This window comes from Dioscorea cayenensis, chromosome 9 (assembly GCF_009730915.1).
Source record: "Dioscorea cayenensis subsp. rotundata cultivar TDr96_F1 chromosome 9, TDr96_F1_v2_PseudoChromosome.rev07_lg8_w22 25.fasta, whole genome shotgun sequence".
NCBI classification, from domain to species: domain Eukaryota; kingdom Viridiplantae; phylum Streptophyta; class Magnoliopsida; order Dioscoreales; family Dioscoreaceae; genus Dioscorea; species Dioscorea cayenensis.
The window spans coordinates 27,750,250-27,758,601 of NC_052479.1; positions in this window are offsets into that span (position 1 = coordinate 27,750,250).

Below are 8,352 nucleotides of genomic sequence, written 5' to 3' on the forward strand. Positions count from 1 at the left end.
AATTGTAATATTAAGTAATTGAATCCTTTTAAATTAACAAAATTAAAAATAAAAATCATATAAATATGTTTTTTTTACATAACATTACCCAACATGAAAATAATTTATTAAAAAATTTATTTCTAAAACTCATATTTATTTAAAAATTAGTTTTTATAAATGTCATAACAAAGGTAAGAAGGCAAGACACCCAAATTCACAATAACAAGTCATTCTATGGGACCCTATCTTATTAACTTAGCTTATAGATTTCATGGTCTACCAAAATAGCAAGGCTTGTATCGATTTTAATTTAAATCTTTTCTACTAGGTGATTTATTATTTTTATGTATGAAGATAATAAATTCAGGACTCTATTATGGTAGTACGACCCTATTATGGATTTTTGACCACAGTCACCATAGAATGCTATAGTCTTTGCCTTTGGGCCTATGTTAAGTATCCATTTCAATCTTCCCCCATGTGCCTTGCTTTGAAGCAATGTTTTTAGAACTCGACCTGACCGGCTGGTCAAACCGATAGAACCGGCCAGAAACCGGCCGGCAGTGTGGTCCGATTCTATAGAACTGGTTGACTAGGAGTCAACCCGATCAAACGCGGTGAACCGCCCAGTTTGACCAGAACTGGGTTGACCTCAGTTCTAAAGTTTTGCTTAAACATTAACAATTCACAGGCTTCAATTCACTTACCTCTTTGTTATCCAAAAGAAACCAAAACCTAAATGAAATCCAACACCATAGCCACAAAAGCTCCACCATTGCCCCCAACTAAAGCTCTGGAAAAACTGATGCTTGTTCCCTCCAACTCCAAGTTCATTCAAAGATTTCCCTTGATTCCATTCTATCTACGTCACCATCAGAGCCCCTTCTCTCTCTCTCTCTCTCTCTGGTATTCAAGCAATCCTTTTTCCATTTTGTTTTTCAACTTCTTCTTCATTTTCACTGCATTTCAGTCCATATAAAAAAATTTTCATTAATTTTTTTAAGGGCTAGCGAGGAGGATCTTGTCACGAATCACGATTGAGAACGGTTGTGCTTGGGCTTGATCATTTTGTCCAAATCTTGATTGAAAGGTATGATTTTTTTTTTTTTGTTATTAGATTGTTGTGAGTTTAATTTGTTTGTGATTGTTTGGTGGTGAATTTTGAGTTAATTTCTGATGATTATTATTATTATTATTATTATTATACAATAAAATGTTGTCTTGTGATAGTGATTATGGGGATTGGGTGAGTGTTTAGATTGTGATCGTCTCTTAATTAAGCTCATTTTTAATTTTTAATGGTAATTATACCAAATTTTTTGTTTTTAGTGGTGTGTTTAAATTGTGATTAGGTTATGAGTCATGATCAATTTTGTAGCTCATTTATTATGATAATTGTACCAAAATTTTTGTTTTAGTGGTTGTGGTTATGGGGTTTGGGGAGTGTTTAGATTGTGATTATCTTATAACTAATTTTTTTTGTTTATTTTGTATGATAATTGTACCAAAATTTATGCTTTTAGTACATGTAGTTATGGTGTACCAAAATTGGCTGTAGTTATGATATTGTGAGTATCTTAAGTTAACTAATTTTTGTAGTTCATTTTCATTTTGTATGATAATTGTACCCAAAAAACTAGATTTTATTTGTATTTTCCTTCTTTTTCCATTTGTGTTATGGATTGCAAATAGATGGAAACTATTGGGTCTCAATCAACACCTTCAAATGAAGTTGAATCTACTGAGCAAACTTCTTCTAGTGTACATATCCGACCATAGAAAGATATTGCATGGAGATATGTAGCTGAGGGGCAAAATTCTCAAGGGAGAAGGATCTTCATTTGTAATTTTTGCCAAAAGCAAAATGAGAGCGAGGGAATCAACCGAATGAAACAACATCTTACCGGATCAAAAGGCAATATTGATTCATACAAAAAAAGTCCCTTTTGATGTTCATTTTTTGATTCAAGGATCATTACAAGAAAATGTTCAAAAAGCCAAAGAAAAAAAAAAGGAGTTTATGATGATACCGATCTTATGGAAAGTCTATGCATGAATGCGAAGGTGATGATGTTTTGGTTGGAAAAAGTAGTACATGTGTGGAGATATCCTCTAAAGGGAAACGGAAAGCTAGTTGTGGCATTGGGTCTTATTTTAAGCATGGAGTTGGTGATCCTACCCAACCAACTATAAAAGCTTCTATGCAAAGTAATGAGAGGTGGCATGATACTGATATGGCGATTGCTATGTGGCTTTATGATGCATGTCTACCATTGAATGCTGTCAATTCTCCATTCTATCAAACTGCAATTAGCAAGATAGCAAGTATGGACCATGGGTACACAGGTCCTATATATCATGCATTGAGAGTCAATTTGTTGAGAGATTATAAACAACAAGTGAAATTAATTATCGATGATTTTCTAAAGACTTGGGCTGAAACAGGATGCACAATTATGGGCGATGGATGGATAGATAATAGGCAGAGGTCATTGATCAATTTCTTGGTATATTATCCTGAAGGAATATCATTCATTAAATCAGTTGATGCTTCAGGTTTTATTACAGATGCTCAGACATTATGTAATCTTCTTTTTTGAAATCATTGAGATGGTTGGCCCTCAAAATGTAGTGTATCTAATGATAGATAATGGAGCTAATTATAAGGCTGCTGGAAGGAAGATTGTAGAGAAATATTCTCATATATATTGGTCTCCATGCGCTACTCATTGCATAAACTTAATTATGAAAGACATTGTTGAACTGACAACTGTTGACAGTTTGACAGTTCTTGCTTCAAAGATTACAGTGTTTATTTATAATTATAAGTGGATTTTGAATTGGTTGAGAAAACAACCAAAGTGGACAGAAGTTAATCGTCCTGGAGCTACTCATTTTGCCACAACTTTTATTGCATTGAAGAGTTTATATGACCACAAATATTACTTACAATCTTTGGTTATTTGTTCTGATTATAAAAAAATCCTCAAATTGCAAAAAGGAAAAGAAGTTAAGCAAATTGTTTTGGATGAAAATTTTTGGAAGAATTTCTTGATAGTTGTAAAGATTATGGGTCCATTGATACGTTTGTTGAGAATTTGTAATTCCGATGAGAAGCCGGCAATGGGATATATATATATATATATATATATATGATGGGATGTATAGGGATTGCAAGGGAATTACAGAATTATTCAAAAATAAGAAGCATTATACTTCCATTATCAAAGATTGATGGAATAGGACGTTGCGCACGGGGTACATGTTTTAGCATATTGGTTGAATTCGGCATTTCAATTTAGTGAGCAAAATTTGTGCCAAAAGTTGGAGGTTCAACATGGTATACTTGATGTGATTGAGCGGCAAACTTTGTTTAAATCAAGTGATTTAATGGAAGAGATGAGAATATTTAGAGAAACACAGAAGACTTTTAGTTGGCCACTTGCTTTAACTACTTGCCAAACTACTACTCCTAGTGAGAATAAATTTGATTTTTTTTTAAATCGAGTCACTACAACAATCTATATCTATAGCTACAAATTCATAGCCACAAAATATATTTTTGTAGGTAGAACACTACAATAGCTATAAGCAAAGTCATTTGTAGCTATCTATAATCTGATTAAATTTTTAGTTACAAAGTGATCATTAATTCATAGCAAATAGATTATTTTTTTGTTTTGATATCTTAATTTTGTGGCAATAACTAATTTTCTAGCCACTATGTTTTAGCCATAGTAATATACTATAGCAAAATAGTTTATTTTAGTTACAAATATTAATTTCTTGTGGCAATAATGATTTTAAAATTTAGATACTAGCCACATTAAGAAAATAGTGGCTATTATCAATATACAACTACAAACATTAAATAAATATAACAAATTGTAATTTTAAAATTTAATTTGTTATGAGTATAGTTTTGTAGCTATAGTTGTTAATATATATCCCATAGCTAAATATATACAAATTAAACAACCACAAGATATAGTGAGATCGTGGTAAAAGCATGAATGCATGGTACAATTTAAATTGTTATTATAAATCTTTTCTTATATTATATCCATCTAATTTAGAAAAAAAAATAATTCAACTCCTTTTATATAGAAAAATATGAAAATAATAAATCTAAAATGCTTTATATAATTAGTTTACTACATGAAAAATAATCAAAAATAAATTAAAAATCTAAAAATTGTACTGAAAGAGAAAAATCCTCATCAAATATATATTATGCAATGAGAATTAATACACTAACAATAGGAGAAGATTACTTTCCATGCTCATATTATTCATAACCCGCCATCACCCTAAAAAGATTTGAAAAATATTTTTTTAAGCTTCCGGAGATTACAATCAACATTAGACTCTTTTATTGCCAAAGAAAAACAAACACTCATTTCCTAAAAATCCCTTTAAATAATATTGTTATCAAATACAATATGGTCATAATTAGTTCACCATTCAACACTTCAAAAATACATCAAAAGTAGCTGGCTATTAAAAATCAACTTTAAAAGCTAAATGAAAAATTATTTCCTATTTTCGATCTCTTCAATAGCTCCAATAAAAATGATGACATGAGTCTATCTTCCATTTTTTCTACAACAAAAATTAAAAATTAATCATTGAAAAACAAGATAAATTATTTTAATGTAAAAATCAAAAATAAAGAAACTAAAAGTAATATATATACCTTGAGTTTACAAACATGCTACAATTTGCTCAGCAATAAATCTTCATCATCAGTTTCAGGATTGGATTCTATATCGACTTCTACTAAAGTGTCATCAATAAGATTAACATCAGTGGCAAAAGCATTCACACTATTTCTCCCCAAAATGTATCAAGCCATCATCCTCTTCAACTGTGATTGAAACTTCACAATAGTTTTGTGATAAATTTTGTTGAAAAGCTTCCTCATTAGTATGCATTACATCAACATTTTTCAAATCTTTTGATGGTAAATCATAAAAGTTTTCAGACTGATTTTTTAAAACAATAACCCAATTAGGATTACTACCATCTTTAACATAAAAAACTTGTTCTGCTTGAGATGCAAGAACAAATGGCTCATTAGTTACCAACTTCTTAGCAATATTAACACTAACAAAACCATGCTTGTCAATCTTGACTCCCTTTCCAATTTTATCAACATCCCACCAATCACATTTAAATAGAATAATTCTTTTCCCTCCTAAGTATTGAAGTTCTACTATCTCGGTGAGGACACCAAAATAGTCTACACTCTTGGAACCCATCATTCCCTTCACAAGAACACCACTATTTTGATTTACTCTTTTTCGTTCAAGTTGCTTTGTGTGAAACCTAAAACCATTTATAACATATCCCATAAATTGTTGAACACCAGAAAGTGGACCTCGAGCCAATGATAATAATTCTTCACTCAGATGAATACTTCCTTCTCGATGCAAGTGTGTAGCCTATGAAAGTTCACCAAATAATAGTAATAATAATAAGTTTCTTCTTAAAAATTATATAAAATTTCAAATTCAAAATATTAAAAGTAATAAGAAGCAAAACGTACTCTATGATGAAACCAATCAGAGAAGTCAATGTCATGCACACTTTGCTCATATTCACTGTAAAATAAAAAGATATAAATAAGAAGAAAATACAATATATATATATATATATATATATATAAGGGTTAATATATAACACAAGTAAAAAAAAAACCTATATCATACCATAAAAATGGTTGAACTTCTTCACAATTTTTTAACACATAGAGTTGGGCTTGCTTGCGTTCATATTCTTCTAGAAATTTAGGTTTACCTTTTGATAAAGGAAAACCCGTTTGTGCAAACACAGATAACCTCTCTGAATCAACATAACCTCCTTCAGAATTTATGTTTACTTGATTAAATTTGGAGTCAACACCATGCAAATATCTTGAGCAAAAGATAAGACTTTCCTCCACAATATACCCTTCTGCAATGGAGCCTTCAGGTCGACTTTTATTACGAACATAACATTTTAATTTACGAAGAAACCTACACCATACAACATTTCATTAATTGCTTATTCAATATTAATATATTAAAAGATTAAAAAAAATAATATAATTTTAAATATTACCTCTCAATTGGATACATCCACCTGTATTGTACAGGACCTCCAAGCTTAGCTTCAGTTGCAAGATGAATTGCTAGGTGCACCATAATATCAAAAAACGAAGGTGGAAAAATTTTCTCCAACTTACACAATGTAATTGGAATTTGAAAAATAAGGTGCTCCAACACATCCACTTTTAACACTTTAGAACATAGCTCTCTGAAGTATATACCCAACTCAACAATAGGATCATACACATTACTCGGAACAATACCACGAATAGCCAAAGAAAAAATTTGTTGTAAAAGGATATGGCAATCATGACTCTTAAGCCCAAATACTTTGCGTTCTTTCAGACTCACACATCGAGATATGTTTGAAGAAAACCAATCTGGAACTTTTGTGGTTTTTAGAAACTTGCATACTTTATCTTTTTCTTCGGTAGACAAACTAAAGCATGCTGCTGGACAATACCACTTCCCATTTTTTTCAAATGGATGCAAATCTCTTCTAATACCCATGTCGTCCAAATCACGACGTGCATTCAAACAATCTTTTTTTTCCCCTCAATATCCAAAATGGTACCAACAATATTTTCACAAATATTTTTTTCTATATGCATAACATCAAAAATATGTGGCAGTAAAACTTTTCTCCAATAAGGCAACTAGAAAAATATACTTTTCTTTTTCCAATTCAGATGATCTTTATTTTTACCACCCTTTTGCTTCATAACAGTCTTGCCAAATATGATTGGTTGAAGTCTATGCAATTGATTTAAAACATCATTGCCAGACAATAAATGAGAGCCACAACCTTTTTCAACAGTTCCATCAAAAGCATTCTTATTGGTACGCCACTTATGATTTAGATGCAAAAGTCGTCGATCACCCATGTAACAAAATTTACGACAATATTTAAGACGAAAAGATGGAGTATCTTCATTACATGAAGGACAAGCTAATGTACCTTTTGTGCTCCACCCTGATAAGTATGCATATGCAGGAAAGTCACTGATAGTCCATAAAATTGCAGCACGCATTTGGAAACTCTCTTTCTTTGAAGCATCATAAGTATCGACTCCATTATACCACAAATCTTTCAATTCATCTATTAAAGGTTGTAAATAAACATCAATATCACTTCCAGGAGCTTTAGGTCCAGGTATCAACAAAGTCAACATACAATATGGTTGTTTCATGCACATCCACGGAGGTAGATTATATGTAGTGAGAATCACATGCCATGTGCTATATGAAACACTCATGTTACCAAAAGGATTCATTCCATCAGTTGATAATCCAAGTCTCACATTTCGAGGTTCTCTAGCAAATCCTTTATTTGATTCATCAAAAGATTGGTCATGATGCCATCTCATGTCAGAAGCTGTCTTTGATGACATAAACAACCTTTGTAGTCTTGGTTTTAGAGGAAAGTAGCGTAAAACTTTTTTGAAACATTTTTGTCACCCTTTCGAGTGTCATCTGATTTCCATCTGGACTCCCCTACATATCAAACAATGATCAAGCTTCGAGTTCTCCTTCAAAAACAACATACAATCATTTGTACAAGCATCTATTTTCTCATAGTCAAGACCCAAATCTTTAATCATTTTTCCTTGCTTCATAAAAAGATTTGGGTAGTGTTTCACCACTAGGAAGTGCTTGCTTAAATAGTTGCATTAAGCTATTTATAGCTTTATCACTAAGCCCAAATAAGCACTTGATCTGAAATAGCTTAACAATAAAAGACAACTTTGTAAAGTTCTCACAATTAGGATATAGCTTTTGTTGGGCATCTTGTAATAGCTTGAAAAATTTAGAAACCTCCTTGCCAAGATTTGGAAGTTTAAAGGTTGACTCTCGCATTCACCATGTCCAGAAATATTAGAATCATCATACTCTTGGTTGCTAGCATCTTGCATTATGGTATCCATGATTTTTGGTCCAGCTGCATCATAAATCATGCTGAACATATCATCAAAATCATTAACTTGCACTTTATGATTAGTTTCTCCTTCCATGATGACCTCTCCATGATACAACCAACGAGTGTAACTTTTCACTATGCCATCCACCATTAGATGCTCTTCAACATCATCTCTAGTTTTGAGCAAAGCATTATTGCACTTGACACAAGGACAGGAATTAGATTATCTAGTTTTGTGTGATTGAATGCAAATTCTAGAAAATTATGCACTCCTTTGTTGTATTCATCACTCAATCTATTAGCTTTCATCCATTGTTTGTCCATCATAAAATCTGCTACATATTAAATATATATATAAGAATT